At 43.9% G+C, this 24,271-nt stretch overlaps 1 long non-coding RNA gene across 1 annotated transcript in view; it reads right to left on the bottom strand.

Moving 5' to 3' along the window:
• Nucleotides 1–24,271, bottom strand: part of LOC135550175 (uncharacterized) — an 87,168-nt gene that overhangs the window by 5,255 nt on the left and 57,642 nt on the right. Inside the window, exons 2-3 of the long non-coding RNA XR_010457085.1 lie at nucleotides 23,306–23,369; nucleotides 2,198–2,325 (exon numbers count right to left, since the gene is read on the bottom strand). This is a non-coding gene — a long non-coding RNA (uncharacterized LOC135550175). The remainder of the gene's footprint in view (nucleotides 1–2,197; nucleotides 2,326–23,305; nucleotides 23,370–24,271) is intronic.

Here is a 24,271-nt window from a genome sequence, read left to right as displayed (position 1 = left end):
GAAGTTCAGTGAGGATCTCTGAATGATCCAATGTTGACCTAAATGACTAATGATGATAAATACAATCCACCTGTGTGTAATCAAGTCTCCGTATAAATGCACCTGCACTGTGATAGTCTCAGAGGTCCGTTAAAAGCGCAGAGAGCATCATGAAGAACAAGGAACACACCAGGCAGGTCCGAGATACTGTTGTGAAGAAGTTTAAAGCCGGATTTGGAAACAAAAAGATTTCCCAAGCTTTAAACATCCCAAGGAGCACTGTGCAAGCGATAATATTGAAATGGAAGGAGTATCAGACCACTGCAAATCTACCAAGACCTGGCCGTCCCTCTAAACTTTCAGCTCATACAAGGAGAAGACTGATCGGAGATGCAGCCAAGAGGCCCATGATCACTCTGGATGAACTGCAGAGATCTACAGCTGAGGTGGGAGACTCTGTCCATAGGACAACAATCAGTCGTATATTGCACAAATCTGGCCTTTATGGAAGAGTGGCAAGAAGAAAGCCATTTCTTAAAGATATCCATAAAAAGTGTTATTTAAAGTTTGCCACAAGCCACCTGGAAGACTCACCAAGCATGTGGAAAAAGGTGCTCTGGTCAGATGAAACCAAAATTGAACTTTTTGGCAACAATGCAAAACGTTATGTTTGGCATAAAAGCAACACAGCTCATCACCCTGAACACACCATCCCCACTGTCAAACATGGTGGTGGCAGCATCATAGTTTGGGCCTGCTTTTCTTCAGCAGGGACAGGGAAGATGGTTAAAATTGATGGGAAGATGGATGGAGCCAAATACAGGACCATTCTGGAAGAAAACCTGATGGAGTCTGCAAAAGACCTGAGACTGGGACGGAGATTTGTCTTCCAACAAGACAATGATCCAAAACATAAAGCAAAATCTACAATGGAATGGTTCAAAAATAAACATATCCAGGTGTTAGAATGGCCAAGTCAAAGTCCAGACCTGAATCCAATCGAGAATCTGTGGAAAGAACTGAAAACTGCTGTTCACAAATGCTCTCCATCCAACCTCACTGAGCTCGAGCTGTTTTGCAAGGAGGAATGGGAAAAAATTTCAGTCTCTCGATGTGCAAAACTGATAGAGACATACCCCAAGCGACTTACAGCTGTAATCGCAGCAAAAGATGGCGCTACAAAGTATTAACTTAAGGGGGCTGAATACTTTTGCACGCCCAATTTTTCAGTATATGATTTGTTAAAAAAGTTTGAAATATCCAATAAATGTCGTTCCACTTCATGATTGTGTCCCACTTGTTGTTGATTCTTCACAAAAAAAATACAGTTTTATATCTTTATTTTTGAAGCCTGAAATGTGGCAAAAGGTCGCAAAGTTCAAGGGGGCCGAATACTTTCGCAAGGCACTGTATATGTACTGTTTTATTTATTGTTGTTTAAAACAACGTTTTAGTCACATGAGCAACAACTGTCCCGTTGACGTTTTAAGAAGGAAAGACATTCCACAAATTAACTTTTAAGAAGGCACACCTGTAATTTGAAATGCATTCCAGGTGACTACCTCTTGAAGCTGGTTGAGAGAATGCCAAGAGTGTGCAAAGCTGTGATCAAGGGTGGCTATTTGAAGAATCTCAAATATGAAATGGATTTTGATTTGTTTAACACTTTTGATTATTTCACAGTTTTGATGTCTTCACTATTATTCTGCAATGTAGAAAATAGTAAAAATAAAAGTAGGTGTTCTAAAACGTTTGACCAGTAGTGTATGTGTCAACTGTTGTTACTTCTATTTTCAATTCTGTTGTACATTTTTTGTTTTTGTTGTTACCAATTTTAATAAATGTTTTTATGTACAATGTATTGTTTTTTTACATTTAGATTTCGGCGCCAGTATAATGCTGTACATTTACAAGGAAATGTTTTATAGTGCACCACCACCACCACCACCCAACCTCACCACACTGCTCACCCCACCATCACCACAGCCTCCACTGACTTCCACAACCCTCATCCCATTCAACCGACCACCACCAGCACCACCATCAACACCACCACCCACTTTCACCCCACTGCTCAACCCCACCACCATCCCAACCATCAACACAACCACCAACACCCTCATTCCACTGCTAAAACCACCACCATTCATCCCATTGCTCAAACCACCACCACTCATCCCAACTGTCAGTCCACCACCCCCATCACCACCGCACCCACCTTGTATGATCTGACAGACCCCCCGTTCTCCTTCACCCCCAGAGGCATCCTGTCATCTCCAGTGTCTGCCCAGTCAGTCACAACCCGAAACACACCGTCATGTCCATCTCGCACCACACAGCACTAGACTGGGTATAAACAGACACCAGTTAGGACTGGTCTCTCGAGAACATGCATGTTGCTAAATCTCTGGTCTTGGTTTCTTCTCCTTAATGGACGTGTTTGTGTGTGATGGCATTTATTTTGCAATGTCTCTGTTATTGAAAGGAGGTAGGTGGGGATTTCTGAGCTTGGATGTAATATACTTGGTATCTTTTCTCCTTTAGAGGCTGTATAGGGTTATTTTCAGAGGAAACCCTTTTCGCTAGTCTAATTATCTCATATTCACTTGGTTTTTACCCCACACAATATCAACAGAGCCCTCACAGATAACCTGGATGGTCTATATCACCCCATCCTTTTCCAAACAAAAGACTAATTGGATATGGTTCTCCATCTCCAGATCTTGGTGCCTCTTCTCCAGAGTGATGGTGTACAGTGCTTCTGTCACATATAGGGGCTCTTACCATCCATAACACTGGTGTTAATATCCTGGCACAGCTTAGTCAAATAAATTACTGCTGTAGGTCCCACTATACAAGCAGGGAAAATTAAGATAGTACCCTATACCAAAAAGCCATGGGTGGAGGATAGACTAACATAAATGCCGTTTACACACCTTTTGCAGAATAATTGATTGAAAATATAGGGAGGGTTACTTTATTCATGGCGAACTGCGATCAGCAAATACACACATGCTTTTTTTAACCACTTCATTATTGCTCGTAACTATTTTGCATTTTGAAAAGAATAATGGGCAAGTGTTGCACAATCCAGGTGTGGAAAGCTCTTAGAGCATTACCCTGAAAGACTCACAGCTGTAATCACTGCCAAAAGTGCTTCTACAAAGTATTGACTCAGGGTTGTGAAGACTTATGTACTGTAAATTATATATTTGTCTATTTCATTTTCAATAAATTTGCAAACATTTCTAAGAACATGTTTTCACTTTCTCATTCTGTGGTATTGTGTGTAGATGGGTAAGATTGTTATTTATTTTAAATCCATTTTGAATTCAGGCTGTAACACAACAAAATGTGGAATAAGCCAAGGGGTATGAATACTTTCTGAAGTCACTGTATCTCTTTAATTGCACTCCCTCTTGCTATTCACAGGCAGTGAAAGATTCATACACATCATCAATGTGTACATTCATAAATGTGTACATAGTTTTCAATATAAACATTGATTTGGAATACTGTTCATGTAAAGATTCCTTCATACATATTTGAATTAAATTGTTTACTGTATACAGTACATACGTGTGTGTGTGTGTGTGTGTGTGTGTGTGTGTGTGTGTGTGTGTGTGTGTGTGTGTGTGTGTGTGTGTGTGTGTGTGTGCATGTGCGTGTGTGTGCATGCACGGTCGTGTTCCTTTGTCTTGAAGTTCATACTGTTCCATTCTTGTTCCTCCCCCAGGAAGCATCCCAAATGGCACCCTATTCCCTATATAGTGCTCTGCTTTTGAGTCCACCGTAAACCGGGGTATCAAACTAGGGGGTTCAATCCTGCCTGCAGGTAAGTTTGGGGGTGAGGACAAACACAGTATACTTTAAAATGACTATAACCAAATGAAAACTATGTAGAAATCACAATGGACAGTGTCCAGCTCATTAGTAAACAGCTAAATGAAAGCTCGATAGTCAGGATGCATCGAAAATTCCCAAAACGATGGATAGAGGACCTTTTTTGAAAATTTTGACAGTGAGGAAATATAACCCATTTTCAGTGCGTTCCTCTGGACGCACTGAAAAGAGAGAGAGAGAGAGAGAACAATACTTTAGGTCCCATCTGGGTTCACTTTGCTAATATTACTTTATTATTATTTTACGCACTGTTCAAAATCTCACTTGGATGGCAGCCACATAGTTCACATTTTTTTGTGATTACTTCTGGGCAGGGGGAGGAATGTTCTGCTCCTGCACCTGCTCCTGCACCTCCTACTGCACCTCCTACTGCACCCTATCACTTTCTCCTTAAGCCATGACGAGTAGGGACCTCCTCTCGCCTCCTTATTCCATGGGGTACATACAGTAGACAGAAATTGAATGAAGTGCTTTAAAAAAACCACAGGTTTATTTTTCTGTTTCGACGAAGCAATCAGTACAGTAGACCCTCACAACTGCTGTCAGAGTGTGGCAGGGCTGTGAATAAAGAGAGGCATGACTGGTTAGGTTACTGTATAGTGTGCGCTCTGTGAGTATGAGTATGTTGAGGGTCAGTGAGAGAAACAGCTCAGTTGGTAGAGCATAGCACTTGCAATGCTAAGAAAGTGGGTTTGATTCCCGGGACCATCCATACGTAACATTTTATTTTTAAATGCACTCATGACTATAAGTCGCTTTGGAGAAAAGTCTGCTAAATGGCATATTACAAGAATGAGGAGGGGACTGTAGCCTAGGTTGACGATGACAGCGGGATTCTAATTATTCAATAACATTTGCAACAAAAGGGAGCAGCTATGCTAGTTAGCAATGGTGCTGGTCCCACTCTCTGGCCACACTCCCTCTGGCCTTGATGGAATCTCGACCCCCCCTACACACACATACAGTATTCGGCCCCCTTGAACTTTGCGACCTTTTGCCACATTTCAGGCTTCAAACATAAAGATATAAAACTGTATTTTTTTGTGAAGAATCAACAACAAGTGGGACACAATCATGAAGTGGAACAACATTTATTGGATATTTCAAACTTTTTTAACAAATCAAAAACTGAAAAATTGGGCGTGCAAAATTATTCAGCCCCCTTAAGTTAATACTTTGTAGCGCCACCTTTTGCTGCGATTACAGCTGTAAGTCGCTTGGGGTATGTCTCTATCAGTTTTGCACATCGAGAGACTGAAAATTTTTCCCATTCCTCCTTGCAAAACAGCTCGAGCTCAGTGAGGTTGGATGGAGAGCATTTGTGAACAGCAGTTTTCAGTTCTTTCCACAGATTCTCGATTGGATTCAGGTCTGGACTTTGACTTGGCCATTCTAACACCTGGATATGTTTATTTTTGAACCATTCCATTGTAGATTTTGCTTTATGTTTTGGATCATTGTCTTGTTGGAAGACAAATCTCCGTCCCAGTCTCAGGTCTTTTGCAGACTCCGTCAGGTTTTCTTCCAGAATGGTCCTGTATTTGGCTCCATCCATCTTCCCATCAATTTTAACCATCTTCCCTGTCCCTGCTGAAGAAAAGCAGGCCCAAACCATGATGCTGCCACCACCATGTTTGACAGTGGGGATGATGTGTTCATTGTGATGAGCTGTGTTGCTTTTATGCCAAACATAACGTTTTGCATTGTTGCCAAAAAGTTCAATTTTGGTTTCATCTGACCAGGGCACCTTCTTCCACATGCTTGGTGTGTCTTCCAGGTGGCTTGTGGCAAACTTTAAACGACACTTTTTATGGATATCTTTAAAAATGGCTTTCTTCTTGCCACTCTTCCATAAAGGCCAGATTTGTGCAATATACGACTGATTGTTGTCCTATGGACAGAGTCTCCCACCTCAGCTGTAGATCTCTGCAGTTCATCCAGAGTGATCATGGGCCTCTTGGCTGCATCTCTGATCAGTCTTCTCCTTGTATGAGCTGAAAGTTTAGAGGGACGGCTAGGTTTTGGTAGATTTGCAGTGGTCTGATACTCCTTCCATTTCAATATTATCGCTTGCACAGTGCTCCTTGGGATGTTTAAAGCTTGGGAAATCTTTTTGTATCCAAATCCGGCTTTAAACTTCTTCACAACAGTATCTCGGACCTGCCTGGTGTGTTCCTTGTTCTTCATGATGCTCTCTGCGCTTTTAACGGACCTCTGAGACTATCACAGTGCAGGTGCATTTATACGGAGACTTGATTACACACAGGTGGATTGTATTTATCATCATTAGTCATTTAGGTCAACATTGGATCATTCAGAGATCCTCACTGAACTTCTGGAGAGAGTTTGCTGTACTGAAAGTAAAGGGGCTGAATAATTTTGCACGCCCAATTTTTCAGTTTTTGATTTGTTAAAAAAGTTTGAAATATCCAATAAATGTCGTTCCACTTCATGATTGTGTCCCACTTGTTGTTGATTCTTCACAAAAAAATACAGTTTTATATCTTTATGTTTGAAGCCTGAAATGTGGCAAAAGGTCGCAAGGTTCAAGGGGGCCGAATACTTTCGCAAGGCAATGTACATGCATCTGTCCCCTGTTCCTCCCCACCCACTGCTCTAGGATATGACTCAGGCGACAGCGTGTGTGTGTGTATGGTTACACCACCAATGCCCTGATGTCTGTGATGACTCAGAACACTTTCACTGGTAGCAGGGAGATGAGGGAAGTAAATTAACCCTGTCATTCATCCTTTCCCTGTTCTGACTCCACACACAGCCCTCCTTACCCTACTCCCTGCGTGACTCATATCCTAGAGGACGCACGCATACACACACACTACACCCCCACCCACTCCTACAGCAGCAGTGGGAAGAGCACCACACCTCTTTTCCCTTTGTCATATCCGAGAGAGGTAGTGTGTAGGCAGGCACATCCCCACCCGAATCAAACATATATCGCAATGTTTCACATCCTTAAGCATTAGTGTGACATAAACATATATTCATGGACACAAGCACACACACACACACACACACACACACACACACACACACACACACACACACACACACACACACACACACACACACACACACACACACACAAACACACAGAATTCCTCATATGGTCGCTTCCAGTGGACTGAATTATCTCTATAAGTGTATAAGTTGTGCGTCCTCACTATGAGACACACGGTCAAACCCAGTGCCATGTATTGTTTTCAGCAGCCTAGTTGTGTAGCATATTGTTTTCAGAGTCACCTCATAGACACTGGTGGTCAATAAATCTCCACCGCTGAACTTTACGGAGGAACTATAAAGTCATAGGTCAGCTGTGAGGTCGGTGTTCGTCATCTGCCCTTTTAGAGAAAGACTCATCAGACCCTTTCCTTGTTTCTCTACTCATAAGTGACTAAGGGAATTTGAAATTGAACGCCTAAAATTGAAAAGTTTGTTTGAGTGTGCGTGGTCAAATGTCATTATCACTTTCTGGGAAATGTTTTGTTGTTTATTTTGAAGACAGTAACCGATTCCCTGTTCTGAGTTGATCCTTTAGTTTAGTTACTGAGTTGTTTCTGCGTTTAATGAGAGCTTCCAGTTTTGTCCTGCACTCAGTTATATCCACACAGACAGAGTCCTGTATGTAATGTTCTTATTATACTGAACAAAAATATAAACACAACATGCAACAATTTCAGATTTTATTGAGTTACAGTTCTTATAATGTCACGCCCTGACCTTAGAGAGACGTTTTATTTCTCTATTTGGTTAGGTCAGGGTGTGATGTGGGGTATTCTATGTTTTGTTTTCTATGTTTCTTTGTTTCTATGTTTTGGCCGGGTATGGTTCTCAATCAGGGGCCGCTGTCTATCGTTGTCTCTGATTGGGAATCATACTTAGGTTGCCCTTTTTCCCTCCTTCAGTGTGGGTAGTTGTCTTTGTTAGGGGTACTATAGCCCTTTTAAGCGTCACGGTCATTTTTATTTTCTTTTTCTTGTTTTGTTGGCGACTTTAACAAATAAAAGAAAATGTACGCTCACGACGCTGCACCTTGGTCCGGTCATTTCCAGGAAGATGGTCGTGACATAGAGAGCCTTTTTATTTCTCTATTTGGTTAGGTCGGGGTGTGATTTGGGTGGGCATTCTAGTTTTTCTATTTCTTTGTTGGCTGGGTATGGTTCCCAATCAGATGCAGCTGTCTATCGTTATCTCTGATTGGGGATGATACTAAGGCAGCCTTTTTTGCCACCTTAGTTTGTGGAATCAATAACAGATTATTTTACCAGACTTACATTTTCCTTTCTTTCTGTGCCCCAAATGTGTGCATACTTCTGATAAAGTGAACAGGTTTAGCTAATACTGTAACATTATAGAACAATGTTGTTTAAAGGGGAAGTGCACCTTCTTATTTGGTATAGTTCTTTGGCTTGCTCTTCAAGAAATGCTGGTGGCCTTGACAGAATCCAAAAGTGAGTTGGCTTGGTGGTGTGGTTTGATGTGGTTGTTTCTTGGGTCTGTCCTTGCCACCACCAAGACACACTCACCTGTCAGAACACACCCACCTGTAGCTGTCCCCCCCCCCCCCCCCCACCCCCCACACACACACACTCAATCACAACAAACCTCCTGCAGGTTGAGTTCAATAACTACAGGCAGATGTATGGTGAGATGCCAGTGGAAGCTTTGAATAGGTCAGTTACCTACAGAGTACTAAGTAATATGTGACCCACCACCAGTTAGAATAGATGATATCTGATAAACAAACATATACTATATTATCTGACAAGCAAACATAACAGCATGTTGAAGTTTGAACAGGTCAGACTAAACCTACATCATTTTGATCTCCCCTTCAATAATGGTTGGTGAGCAGGCAAAAGTTAAGGCTGGAGGTAAAGGTCTTTGCCAGCGCCCCATTTATGTGCATGGCAGTGTAGATCAGTTACTGGCCCCTCATCAAAGGTTGTTGGTCACATACAAACACACACACAGAGCACTGATTACATTATCAATGGTGGTTATGATTAGCATGGTGGAACCAACCATTCGCTGCATTCACCTTTCTATTTCACTTCAGATATCATGATATGTGACGTGAAAAGGAATGGTAAACACAGCAATTGGGACAAAACTTGAAATAGTTTTCAACTTTGACCAGGTCAAATGTCACCAACATAATTCAAGTGTCTCCCCTGTTCCACTTGAAGGAGTGCTCACAGCAAGGGCATGACTGCGTGACACACATTACCGTTGTTGATGATACTGTTTGTCTCATCGGGACAGTAACCCGGGTCAAGCTCATTTTAGGTCGTCAGTAGTTACCACAGCCACAAAGTCATAAACCCTACAATTTCTTTTCTTAAAATGTGATTTTAAACCGGTTAAGTTTACCATAACCACACTGCTAACCTTATGCCTAACCTTAACGTTAGCTAGCCTGTAGTTAGCTAGCCAGCCTGCTGTAACGGCTTTCCTCTTCCTCTTCTGAGGAGGAGTAGCAAGGATCGGACCAATACGCAGCGTGGTAAGTGTCCATGATACTTTAATAATCACTGAACACGACAAAATACAAAGTGAATGAAAACGAAAACTGACACCTGCCTCTAATTGAGAACCATACCAGGCCAAACACAAAACACAACATAGAAAACAAACATCAACAACCCACCCCAACTCACGCCCTGACCAACATAAAACAAAGACATAACAAAAAAACTAAGGTCAGAACGTGACAGTACCCCCCCCCCCCCACCCCAAAGGTGCGGACTCCGGGCGCAAAACCTGAACCTATAGGGGAGGGTCTGGGTGGGTGTCTGTCCGCGGTGGCGGCTCTGGCGCAGGACGTGGATCCCACTCCACCATAGTCTTTACCCGTTCTTAACCCGCTTCCGTGGCACCTTTCGAGCGGCGACCCTCGCCGCCGACCTCGGACTGGTGACCCTAGCAACGGGTCCCGAATGGGCGGGAGATTCCGGCAGCACCAGACCGGCGGGAGACTCTGGCGGTTCCGACGTGAAGGGTGACTCCGACAGCGCCGGAGTGACGGATGGCTCTGGCAATACAGGACAGACGGACGGCTCTGGCAGCTCAGGACAGACGGGAGGCTCTGGCAGCTCAGGACAGACGGGAGACTCTGGCAGCTCAGGACAGACGGGAGACTCTGGCAGCTCAGGACAGACGGGAGACTCTGGCAGCTCAGGACAGACGGGAGACTCTGGCAGCTCAGGACAGACGGGAGACTCTGGCAGCTCAGGACAGACGGGAGACTCTGGCAGCTCAGGACAGACGGGATACTCTGGCAGCTCAGGACAGACGGGAGACTGTGGCAGCTCAGGACAGACGGGAGACTCTGGCAGCTCAGGACAGACGGGAGACTCTGGCAGCTCAGGACAGACGGGAGACTCTGGCAGCTCAGGACAGACGGGAGACTCAGGCAGCTCAGGACAGACGGGAGACTCTGGCAGCTCAGGACAGACGGGAGACTCTGGCAGCTCAGGACAGACGGGAGACTCTGGCAGCGCTGGACAGGAGGGAGCACCTGGAGGAAGGAGACGGATAGACAGCCTGGTGCGTGGGGCTGCCACCGGAGGCCTGGTGAGCGGAGGAGGCACCGGATAGACCAGACTGTGGAGGCGCACTGGAGGTCTCAAGCACAGAGCCTGCACAACCCTGCCTGGCTGGATACTCCCCGTCGCCAGGCCAGTGCGGCGAGGTGGAACAGACCGCACTGGGCTGTGCTGGCGAACTGGGGACACCGTGCGTAGGGCTGGTGCCATGTACCCCGGCACAAGGAGACGCACTGGAGACCAGATGGGCTGAGCCGGCTTCATGGCACCTGGCTCGATGCCCACTCTAGCCCAGCCGATACGAGGCGCTACGATGTAATGCACCGGGCTATGCCTGCGCACCAGGGACACCATGCCACTCACGGCATAACACGGTGCCTGCCTGGTCCACCTCTCTCCATGGTAAGCACGGGGAGTTGGCTCAGGTCTCCTTCCTGACTTAGAGTGCCTCCCCCCAATACATTTTTGGGGCTTCCTCTCGGCCCAGCCGCTCTGCCGTGCTGCCTCCTCATACCACCGCCGCTCAGCTTTCGCTGCCTTCAGCTCTGCCTTGGGGCTGTGATATTCCCCAGCCTGTGGCCAGGGTCCTTCTCCGTCCAGAATCTCCTCCCATGTCCATGAGTCCCGAGATTTCTGCTGCTGCCCGATGCCACGCTGCTTGGTCCTTTGGCGGTGGGTGGTTCTGTAATGGCTTTCCTCTTCCTCTTCTGAGGAGGAGTAGCAAGGATCGGACCAATACGCAGCGTGGTAAATGTCCATGATACTTTAATAATCACTGAACACGACAAAATACAAAGTGAATGAAAACGAAAACCGAAACAGTCATGAATGGTGACACAAACAACAAAACAGGAAACAATCACCCACACCACACAGGTGGGAAAAGGCTACCTAAAACTAACGACACCTGCCTCTGATTGAGAACCATACCAGGCCAAACACAAAACACAACATAGAAAATGAACATAGACAGCCCACCCCAACTCACACCCTGACCAACCTAAAACAAAGACATAACAAAAAAACTAAGGTCAGAACGTGACACCTGCCTTGCTAGATTATCAAATGATAACATTACATAACTAATATATAGACAGTACACAATATACTTGTATGAGCTACGACCTAGCTAAATTGTAATTAGGAAGCTATAAATAGCTAGCTATGCTAACATTAGCTAAACCATTAGCTAACATGCCTCACTAGCTAATGTTATAGCTAGCCTGTCTCACTTTATCAAAAGACAGCTAGCTAACGTTGACTAACCCCATTCCGTACAAATTTACGCAACCTGATTCAAATTCGACACAAACATTCAAATAGGTATGCAATGACACATTATATAAACTCTTTCTCATGTTTTATTTACATTTTAGAGGTGATAAGGTGATAAGTTGGACAGATCAGGTGAAAAGAAGCCGTTTCCCCACACAACATCTTTCCCTTTCACTATCACGCAATAGGTTTCGCTTACCCACCCGCCATTTTTAAAAAGACCCGATGGAGCTCATTGCCGCCTTGAATCATACAGAGATGGGCATCATGAAGGGTCTCATCATTGAAATTGTGCTTTACAATGGTATTGATATTACAGTTGCTCTGGAGGTATTACGTTTTTTGGGCTCTAAAATTATCAATTGTACGGACCAGCATGATGTACAAAAGTGAGTTAGTTAACATGAACTATATAACCAGCAATAACGTTATCTAACGTCATTAGCTAAGTTATACCAAAGAGGTCCATATATTCCAATATCTCTGGTTATACTCACCACCAACGGTCATTGCAAACCAAGCTAGCATTACTGGTGCAGACTTGGGGATCGACATACTCCAAACACCTAGCTATTCATCATAACAGGGTCCTTCGGTAAGGCATCCAAACCATAGAAATTTGTCTGTGGAGGCTTTTCAGTTTGCCATTCTTTAAGGACGTTGGGGGCAATGAAACAACATTGCCCCATTCAATGAAGGGATTGTAGTGGGATGAGGGACGATTTGCACGTGGAGCTCAGCAAAAGGGGGAATGATTTGTTGACATAATTGTAATCCAAACTCAATCTTCATTTACTCATTGTGACGCAAATGAGGTTCCAAACTTAGTTTTAGACGAGACTGACTTTATGACCAAAAGTATCCTATTTACACTTTGTACTCAAATTTGACACTAGAGTAAATGTTCTTGACTAATATCAATGCCACAGGTCGTTTTCAAAGGGATTAGTTGCTTTTAATGGGGTAGTCACTCTTTAAATTAAACAAATGGTTAGCGGAGAGAGGCTATGTGGACACAGATGTATGTCAACGCAGCTGAGAGCCGAGTGACCCAAATCACACACCGTTGTGTAAGCTAAGCAGGACACTGCGTAGACTGTATCATGGTGACATCTAGATGGCTACCAACATTAGTTAATTCTTGAGTAGGCTGCTATCCTACTTGAAATATAATCCTGGGAGGACAGAATTGGCCACGTTAATAGCTACCGTCTATTTCTGTTTGAGGAACAGAAATAAAACTGGGAACAAAAGTGATTTTCAGAACCTTAATTTTAAAAGCATGGGAACCGGTTAATGACATTAATTTACATTCCGGGCATTTTTTTTGTCCCATTAAAGCTTCTATGCAAAGCCCTCACTCTCACTCAGAAACTTTTTCCAGTGTCTGCCTGCTTGCCAGCTGACAATCTTTGCCAATGTGTGTTTTTGTGTGTGAAGGCAACCTGCCTCTCCCCCTCCAAAGCACAGTCTAGTAGCCTACTGACATTCCAAGTGTTATTCAGAAATTAGGGAATGAGATGTTTTATTCGAGAAGAATGGAATATTCTTTTAAATGCTAGTTATGGATACTATAGTAATCACGTTTCACATTGAATTTATTTACTACAAATGTAGTTCTGGTGCCGCTCTGCACACACAAGGTTGTTAGCTAGCTAGTCCAACGTTAAGCCAACTCTCTGAAGTTCAAAGATATGAAATGTTCCTTCATAGAAGCCGCTCCTCCGCAGGTATAATTCTGTTGGCCTAATTCAGATAATGCATGTCTTAACAACAAGATGCCCAGTGCTTCAAGCCAAGCCTCCTTCTCCAACCTCTCTCACTCTCTCCCCATCTGCAAAATTTCGCATCTCACACCCTACACTTGTCTGTCCAAGCTGTTCTATCCGCACTGATTGTTGAAGTAATTTAATGTCGAGCTAAATGTAAAAAAGGAAAATGGTTTCAGACCATGTGAAATTAATTCTTCACAGTGAAAGCTTGGTCCCACAGACAATAGGGCTTTTCATCTATAGAAAAGCATTACCTACGCCCCTCACATAACCATGACACCCCCATTGATTGTGATTGAGCTAGCTAACTGTCCGAGCACACAAGCAATCGTGACCTTATAGGGATGCCTTGTGGCAACAGGAAGTGTCTTCATTAATCCCCAAAACAGTCTTCCATCCTCTGTAGAACGGTCAATTCTTAACGTAAAGACTTGAAACACAGGGCATCGTTAAAGAGTGTTCCCAGGAGGCCGTACATGGAATTTCAGTGACTTAATTGGGGACATAGGGGCAGTTTTGAGGTGTTCATATTGTTTAATTTTACATCTTTGTGATCAGGGGATCCAGCATATGAAATTTGAAGTCAACTGACCCAAAATTATTTTTGACCTCCATTGGACACAATGGTCTTGCAGTTCTAAAAACTCCAGGTTCCCTCGGAGAGTTCATCAATGAGCTTGATGCCTTGATAAGCTCCTTTCCTGAGGACGGCTCACCTCTCACAGTCCTGGGCGACTTTATCCTCCCCACGTCTACCTTTGACTCATTCCTTTCTGCCTCCTTCTTTCCACTCCTCTCCTCTTTTGACCTCACCCTCTCACCTTCCCCCCCTACTCACAAGGCAGGCAATACGCTCGACCTCATCTTTACTAGATGCTGTTCTTCCACTAACCTCATTGCAACTCCCCTCCAAGTCTCCGACCACTACCTTGTATCCTTTTCCCTCTCGCTCTCATCCAACACTTCCCACACTGCCCCTACTCGGATGGTATCGCGCCGTCCCAACCTTCGCTCTCTCTCCCCCGCTACTCTCTCCTCTTCCATCCTATCATCTCTTCCCTCTGCTCATACCTTCTCCAACCTATCTCCTGATTCTGCCTCCTCAACCCTCCTCTCTTCCCTTTCTGCATCCTTTGACTCTCTATGTCCCCTATCCTCCAGGCCGCTCGGCTCCCCTCCCGCTCCGTGGCTCGACGACTCATTGCGAGCTCACAGAACAGAGCTCCGGGCAGCCGAGCGGAAATGGAGGAAAACTCGCCTCCCTGCGGACCTGGCATCCTTTCACTCCCTCCTCTCTACATTTTCCTCCTCTGTCTCTGCTGCTAAAGCCACTTTCTACCACTCTAAATTCCAAGCATCTGCCTCTAACCCTAGGAAGCTCTTTGCCACCTTCTCCTCCCTCCTGAATCCTCCTCCCCCTCCCCCCCTCCTCCCTCTCTGCAGATGACTTCGTCAACCATTTTGAAAATCAGGTCGACGACATCCGATCCTCGTTTGCTAAGTCAAACGACACCGCTGGTTCTGCTCACACTGCCCTACCCTGTGCTCTGACCTCTTTCTCCCCTCTCTCTCCAGATGAAATCTCGCTTCTTGTGACGGCCGGCCGCCCAACAACCTGCCCGCTTGACCCTATCCCCTCCTCTCTTCTCCAGACCATTTCCGGAGACCTTCTCCCTTACCTCACCTCGCTCATCAACTCATCCCTGACCGCTGGCTACGTCCCTTCCGTCTTCAAGAGAGCGAGAGTTGCACCCCTTCTGAAAAAACCTACACTCGATCCCTCCGATGTCAACAACTACAGACCAGTATCCCTTCTTTCTTTTCTCTCCAAAACTCTTGAACGTGCCATCCTTGGCCAGCTCTCCCGCTATCTCTCTCAGAATGACCTTCTTGATCCAAATCAGTCAGGTTTCAAGACTAGTCATTCAACTGAGACTGCTCTTCTCTGTATCACGGAGGCGCTCCGCACTGCTAAAGCTAACTCTCTCTCCTTCGATACTGTGAACCATCAGATCCTCCTCTCCACCCTCTCCGAGTTGGGCATCTCCGGCGCGGCCCACGCTTGGATTGCGTCCTACCTGACAGGTCGCTCCTACCAGGTGGTGTGGCGAGAATCTGTCTCCTCACCACGCGCTCTCACCACTGGTGTCCCCCAGGGCTCTGTTCTAGGCCCTCTCCTATTCTCGCTATACACCAAGTCACTTGGCTCTGTCATAACCTCACATGGTCTCTCCTATCATTGCTATGCAGACGACACACAATTAATCTTCTCCTTTCCCCCTTCTGATGACCAGGTGGCGAATCGCATCTCTGCATGTCTGGCAGACATATCAGTGTGGATGACGGATCACCACCTCAAGCTGAACTTCGGCAAGACGGAGCTGCTCTTCCTCCCGGGGAAGGACTGCCCGTTCCATGATCTCGCCATCACGGTTGACAACTCCATTGTGTCCTCCTCCCAGAGCGCTAAGAACCTTGGCGTGATCCTGGACAACACCCTGTCGTTCTCAACCAACATCATGGCGGTGGCCCGTTCCTGTAGGTTCATGCTCTACAACATCCGCAGAGTACGACCCTGCCTCACACAGGAAGCGGCGCAGGTCCTAATCCAGGCACTTGTCATCTCCCGTCTGGATTACTGCAACTCGCTGTTGGCTGGGCTCCCTGCCTGTGCCATTAAACCCCTACAACTCATCCAGAACGCCGCAGCCCGTCTGGTGTTCAACCTTCCCAAGTTCTCTCACGTCACCCCGCTCCTCCGCTCTCTCCCACTGGCTTCCAGTTGAAGCTCGCATCCGCTACAAGACCATGGTGCTTGCCTACGGAGCTGTGAGGGGAACGGCACCGCAGTACCTCCAGGCTCTGATCAGGCCCTACACCCAAACAAGGGCACTGCGTTCATCCACCTCTGGCCTGCTCGCCTCCCTACCATTGAGGAAGTACAGTTCCCGCTCAGCCAAGTCAAAACTGTTCGCTGCTCTGGCCCCCCAATGGTGGAACAAACTCCCTCACGACGCCAGGACAGCGGAGTCAATCACCACCTTCCGGAGACACCTGAAACCCCACCTCTTCAAGGAATACCTAGGATAGGATAAGTAATCCTTCTCACCCCCCCCCCCCTTAATGATTTAGATGCACTATTGTAAAGTGGCTGTTCCACTGGATGTCAGAAGGTGAATTCACCAATTTGTAAGTCGCTCTGGATAAGAGCGTCTGCTAAATGACTTAAATGTAAATGTAAAGTGGTTAAAACTCTGACGAGCAACACGAGGTGGAGAGAGGAGGAAACTCCCCTCTCGGACAATCACTGGTACAGCTGATTAGCTGTTTTAAGTCAAGTATCTAGAAAAGCAAACTTTCAAATCATCCAACTGTACAACTCTTCTCAAATCCCCGTATCCCACTACGCTCATCACCAAACCATCAACACGGCTGGTTAGCTATCTTCCAGAGTGAACAACAGTAGAAGACAGGAAAGGGGAGATGCCTTTCGGTCAATCAGTGCCATGCAAGCATGCCGCTGAAAGGTCAACAACCTTCCTGAGGAGGGCTGGTTCTGACAGAGATAAACAGCGAACAGCACTCACACGTAAATACATTCATGAATTCTTACTTCAAACAGGTGGTGGTTCGTGTGTAAACTATATGATAAATGTGAGAACAGTTCTAAAATGTATCAATGTTTTGCAAGAACAATTTCCTTAATAATATTGTTTACATGTGTCACGTTCTGACCTTAGTTCCTGTATTATGTCTTTGTGTTAGTTTGGTCAGGGCGTGAGTTGGGGTGGGTAGTCTATGTTCCTTTTTCTATGTTGTATTTCTGTGTTTGGCCTGGTATGGTTCTCAGAGGCAGCTGTCGATCGTTGTCTCTGATTGAGAATCATACTTACTTTCCCCATTTTGGTTGTGGGTGTTTGTTTTCTGTTTTGTGTCTGTACCAGACAGAACTGTTTCGGGTTTCATTTCGGTCTCTTGTTGCTTTTGTCATTCAGTGTTCTGTTCTATTAAATATCATGAACACTTACCACGCTGCGCTTTGGCCCTCACCTTCTTCCACCAGCGAAAACCTACAACATGACGTCAAATCAGGCTACCTGATGGGATTTTGATGAATCCACAAAATCACTAATCAAAATAAATGTTATACCACAGTGACCATGTTCTTTTTGGGAAGTTCAGACATAGTTTATATGTGAAAACAATTTATGAAATGAATATTTGAACTTTTTCCGAACTCACTTCATGCGTGCATTAGCATGGAGCGTGCATTAGCATAGTGCATTAGCATAGCATACAAATACACCACTGCAGTTGATGTAGCTTATGTCGGCTGATGTAGGCTCGCAAGCTAATTGCAGAATGTGATGACAGAACTGAAGCAAATCGTAAAATCTGGTAAATCTTACAGTGTGTGACGTAGTAATCGTAAAATACTGTATCCGACCTACAGCGTGGGAAGGCCTTAATAAGTCAAAATAATTTGTTCCCTCCAGGATGTGGATGGATCAAGGTGCATTGTTATAGGTTGATATTAAACAGGGGTGCCCTGTGAAAAGCAGGGGCACAACTTTGGTTTGGAGGGGACATTAGTTTATTTTTGTTTGTTTTTTATCCAGTAGGATAAATACTACAAACAGCCTACCCGACCACTCGGAGGTGTCTGCATGGTCCTAATGCACACCATTGACTCATTTTGTATCATATTCCAATGATAAAACTGGGGAGGTACAGAAATGCATTTTCAGAATGTGGGTGGGACATGTCCACCACCCCCGTCCCCGTCCCCAGTGAAAGTTGGGTCCGTGGTGAAAAGTGTATGTTAAATCGGGCAACGGTCAAGGCTGGAATGAAAACGAGGTGAGGACGTTTAATCAGCCTGTGTCCAGACTCTTAATAAAGTCTGTCTGGAATTAAATTACTGTAACAATCTAGTATTCTCTGTGTGTATTGATATGGCGTTATAGAAAACCATGATTTTTACATGAATGTCATTCAGCTTCAGTACAGGTAATTTTTGTCTGTGAGCTGTTAATGGACTTACAATTTTTAACATTGTACCTGTGAGTCGTCCTTAAATAGATTCAAACAATGCAGTCAGTCATCCTCATAATTTAATTGACAGATTCTACCTGAGTTTCTCCCTCTCCCTGAACTTTTTTCTAAATTTCTCTGTGTCTGATCTGTGTCTGATAATTTTTTTCTCTATCGTTCTATCATTCTCTCTCTCCCTCTCTCTCTCTCTCTCTCTCTCTCTTTGTTTGTTAGTGCCACTGCGATCTTTGCTGCACTACAGTCTGATTGGCTGAATGCCTGTCTCAAACCATTCAAACACTGGCTGGCTGAGAGGTGCTATTGGCTGCTGCTGTCCCCCCTGGTTGAGGCGGGCGGGCGGGTCTGTGTGCGGGAGGGCAGGTTGGTAGGTGAGGTGGGACTGTGCCCCTTTGTTTGCGGCCAGGGAGTGGAGGGCACTCTGAGCTGCCAGGGTAGGAGAGCTCCAGGCAACAGGGCAGGACATGCCCATCCGTGGCTCTGGCTCAGATCCTCCCAGTCCCAGATAGACTAATCACAAAGTAATAGGATCATCACTAACATCAATCTAGATCTGACATAGCCAGGAGGAGGAGGGGGAAGGGGAGGAGGAGAGCGGTACTATTATACGGTTGAGTCATGATCTTTCTCACTACATCTTCACTTTCTCAAACCCTCTCAGCCGACATACTCTAAGTCATGTTCATCATTTTGAGACACATTCTATCTAAATTTGAGCTCTTTTCATTCTTCAGTAGGGATGTGTCACTGGGTGGTGCTGTGGTCCATCATCTTTGGCGCACAAACACACACACACACACACACACACACACACTTCGCTGCAGTGTGGCCTTTATGGACATTTAAGGACCTCAGCCACCGAGCCACGGAGGGCGGAGACAATACATGTGCATCAAAGCTTGGACCGAGAGACTAATAAACGGCTTCTATCTCCAGGCCATCAGACTGTTAATCAGTCATCACTAGCCGGCCTCCACCCAGTACCATTCTCTTATCCTTAGTCACTGTTACTAGCCGGTACTCTACCCTGCACCTTAGAGACTGTGTGTCACTGCTCTAGAGTCATTGAGCACTGGTCACATTAATAATGTTAACATACTGTTTTATCCATTTTTGTACATACAGTATTGTAGTCATGTCTTATCCTATATAACTACTGCTGTACACACCTTTTCTATTCATATATTGTTCAGACTGTCTATACACACCATTATATATACAGTTGAAGGCGGAAGTTTACATACACCTTAGCCAAATACGTTTAAACTCAGTTTTTCACAATTCCTGACATTTAATCAGAGTAAAAATTTCATCTTAGGTCAGTTAGGATCACCACTTTATTTTAAGAATGTGACATGTCAGAATAATAGTAGAGAGAATTATTTATTTCAGCTTTTATTTCTTTCATCACATTCCCTGTGGGTCAGAAGTTTACATATACTCACTTAATATTTGGAAGCATTGCCTTTAAATTGTTTAACCTCACTAGGGTAGGTGGCACTATTTTTCAACTCTGGATGAAAAGGGTTAGGGTTAAGCCCAGAAGCTAGAATATGCATATCATTGGTAGATATGGATAGAAAACACTCTAAAGTTTCCAAAACTGTGAGTATAACAGAACTGATATGGCAGGCGAAAACCTGAGAAAAATCCATCCAGGAAGTGGTATTTTTTTATGTTTGTAGTTTTCCATTGACTGCCTTTACAGTATCCAATTACTTAGTATTCAGATTTCACTTTCTATGGCTTCCACTAGATGTCAACAGTCTTTAGAAATTGTTTCAGGCTTGTATTCTGAAGAATGAGAGAGTAAGACCACTCTGCGTGAGTGGATAGTGGAAAGTCCCCAGACCTGTTTGCTGCGCACGACCAAGAGCGCACCTTTCTTGTTTTTCTTTTATATTGACGAAGCTATTGTCCAGTTGAGATATTATTGATTATTATGACTAAAAACAACCTGAGGATTGATTATAAACATCATTTGACATGTTTCTAAGAACCTTACTGATACTTTTTGGATTTTTCATCTGCTTGTTGTGACCGCCTTGGAGCAATTGGATTACTGAACAAAACGCGCCAACAAAACTGAGGTTTTTGGATATGAAGAGGAACTTTGTCGAACAAAACAAATATTTATAGGGTAACTGAGAGTCTTGTGAGTGCAACCATATGAAGATCATCAAAGGTAAGTGATTAATTTTATCGCTATTTCTGACTTTTTTTACTCCTCTACTTGGCTGGTAACTGTTTAATGTTTTGTTTGCTGGGTGCTGTCCTCAGATAATCGCATGGTATGCTTTCGCCGTAAAGCCCTTTTTGAAGTATGACACAACGGTTGGATTAACAAGAGGTTCATCTTTAAGCCGATGTATAATATGTGTATATTTTATGATTCTTTTATTATGAGTATTTCTGTTTTTTAATTTAGCGCTCTGCAATTTCACCGGATGTTGGCCACCCCCAAGAGAGGTTAACTTAGGTCAAACGTTTTGGGTAGCCTTCCACAAGATTCCCACAATAAGTTGGGTGAATTTTGGCCCATTCCTCCTGACAGAGCTGGTGTACATGAGTCAGGTTTGTAGGCCTCCTTGCTCGCATACGCTTTTCAGTTCTGCCCACACATTTTCTATGGGATTGTGGTCAGGGCTTTGTGATGGACACTTCAATACCTTGACTTTGTTGTTCTTAAGCCATTTCGCCACAACTTTGAAAGTATGCTTGGGGTCATTGTCCATTTGGAAGACCCATTTGCGACCAAGCTTTACCTTCCTGACTGATGTCTTGAAATGTTGCTTCAATATATCCACATGATTTTCCTACCTCATAATGCCATCTATTTTGTGAAGTGCACCAGTCCCTCTGGCAGCAAAGCACCCCCACAACATGATGCTGCCACCCATGTGCTTCACGGTTGGGGTGGTGTTCTTCGGCTTGCAAGCCTCCCCCTTTTTCCTCCAAACATAGCGATGGTCATTAAGGCCAAACAGTTCTATTTTTGTTTCATCAGACCAAGGACATTTCTCCAAAAAGTACGATCTTTGTCCCCATGTGCAGTTGCAAACCATAGTCTGGCTTTTTTTATGATGGTTTTAGAGCAGTGGCTTCTTCCTTGCTGAGCGACTTTCAGGTTATGTCGATTTAGGACTCGTTTTACTGTGGATATAGATACTTTTCTACCTGTTTCCTCCAGCATCTTCACAAGGTCCTTTGCTGTTGTTCTGGGATTGATTTGAACTTCTCACACCAAAGTACATTCGTCTCTAGGATACAGTTCGCGTCTCCTTCCTGAGCGATATGATATCTGTGTGGTCCCATGGTGTTTGTACTTGCGTGCTATTGTTTGTACAGATGAATGTGGTACCTTCAGGCATTTGGAAATTGCGCCCAAGGAGGAACCAGACTTGGAGGTCAACAATTATTTTTTTTTAGGTCTTGGCTGATTTTTTTTTCTTCCCATGATGTCAAGCAAAGAAGCAATGCGTTTGAAGGTAGGCCTTGTAATACACCCACAGGCACACCTCCAACTGACTCAAATGATGTAAAATAGCCTATCAGAAGCTTCTAAAGACATGACATAATTTTCTGGAATTTCCCAAGCTGTTTAAAGGCACAGTCAACTTAGTGTATGTATACTTCTGACCCACTGGAATTGTGATACAGTGAATTATAAGTGAAATAATCTGTCTGTAAACAATTGTTGGGAGAATGATTTGTGTCATTGCACGAAGTAGATGTCCTAACCAACGTGTCAAAACTATAGTTTGTTAACAAGAAATTAGTGGAGTTGGTGAAAAATGAGTTTTAATGACTCCAACCTAAGTTTATGTAAACTTCCGACTTCAACTGTATATATAGACATCAAAATTATGAAATACCAAGAGTGTGTAAAGCTTTCATCAAGGCGAAGGGTGGCTACTTTGAAGAATCTCACATATAAAATATATTTTGATTTGTTTAACACTTTTTTGGTTACGACATGATTCCGTATGTGTCATATGTGACATTTCATGTCTTCACTCTTATTCTACAATGTATAAAAACTAAACCTTGAATAAAAAAATAAACCTTGAAAATAAACCTAGGTGTGTCCAAACTTTTGACTGGTACTGTATATTTATTTATATTCATATTCCGGACATTTCTCACTCTGTTATTTCATAATATCTTTATTTTTTACTTGTTGGATTATGTGTGTATTGTTTTTGTATTGCTAGGTATTACTGCACTGTTGGAGCTAGAAACACAGGCATTTCACACCTGTGATATCATCTGCCAATCTGTGTACGTGACAAATAAATGTTGATATGATTTGATTTTATATGGTTAGGTGACTCAGAGCTCTGGTAGTCTGACTGAAGAGGGCTGGAATGCGGCTGATTCCGAGGACGTGTGTTTGTGTTTATGTCAGTGTGTGTGTGTGTGTGCATGTGTGTATGTGTGCGAGCGATGCGATGCGTGTGCCATAAAACCGATCCCTTTTGTCTTTTTGTTATTTTACTATTTCCTCTCTCACTCACATCTCGGGCGTTCAAGATTCTGCTGCATCATGTGTTGAGTCGGGAGGGGATGAGAGGATGTGAAGGGGAGTGTAGAACCTGATTGGATATTTTTCAGCTGCTTCTAGTGCTGTATGCAGTCCAGTGGATCACAGCTGCAGGAGATGGGTGTGTGACTGACACCTGCAGACCAGGCCTGGTAGTGAATCTGAGTTGATTACAATACACAGCCCATAAGGAATAACACAGTAAGAACACTTACCATAAAAACCATTGACGATAGACCATCTCCATCTCCTCGTTAAGACAAAGGTTGACTCAGCCACCTGCAGAGCACAAAACAAAGAGGGGAAGTCAGAGGTCAGTAACTTTCTACCTAATCATCATTACACTTAATGAACATTACACATAATATATTATTGCACATCCCTGTAATCTCAATGTCCATGATTCCTGTACATTTTTACTATAGACAGTGGAGACATCTGATAGATTTAGTGTTGAAGTGGGAGCTACAGGGTGGTACAGAGGTAAGTCTTGACCCCACCTGAAGAACATTTTCAAGCATAGGCCTACACAATCAAAATAGCACAAATATAAGCATAGCTATAGTATAATGTCTGTTAACTGCAAGGCATGCTGATTTAGAATACTCCTCAGACCACAGTCAGCAGTTGATGTTGCATGACCTGAAGGTGTATACAGTGCCTTCAGAAAATATTCTTACCCTCGACTTATTCCACATTTTGTTATGTTACAGCCTGAATTCAAATTCAAACTGAATTCAATATATATTTTTGGTCACCCATCTACACACACCCCATGATGACAAAGTGAAAACATGTTTTTAGAAATATTTGCAAATGTATTGAAAATTAAATAGAGAAATATCTTATTTGCATACAGTACCAGTCAAACGTTTTTGGACACACCTATCCATTCCAGGGTTTTTCTTTATTTTATTATGTTCTACTTTGTAGAATAATAGTGAAGACATCAAAACTATGAAATTACACAAATGGAATCATATAGCAACCAAAAAAAGTGTTAAAAAAATCTAAAATATACTTCATATTTGAGATTCTTAAAAGTGGCCACCCTGTGCCTTGATGACAGCTTTGAACACTAATGGCATTCTCTCAACCAGCTTCATGAGGTAGTCACCTGGAATGCATTTCAATGAACAGATGTGCCTTGTTAAAAGTTGATTTGTGAAATGTATTTCCTG

Source organism: Oncorhynchus masou, chromosome 12, assembly GCF_036934945.1.
Source record: "Oncorhynchus masou masou isolate Uvic2021 chromosome 12, UVic_Omas_1.1, whole genome shotgun sequence".
Taxonomy (NCBI): domain Eukaryota; kingdom Metazoa; phylum Chordata; class Actinopteri; order Salmoniformes; family Salmonidae; genus Oncorhynchus; species Oncorhynchus masou.
The sequence above is the reverse complement of the archived record's forward strand: the minus strand, read 5'-3'. Positions and strand labels throughout refer to the sequence as shown.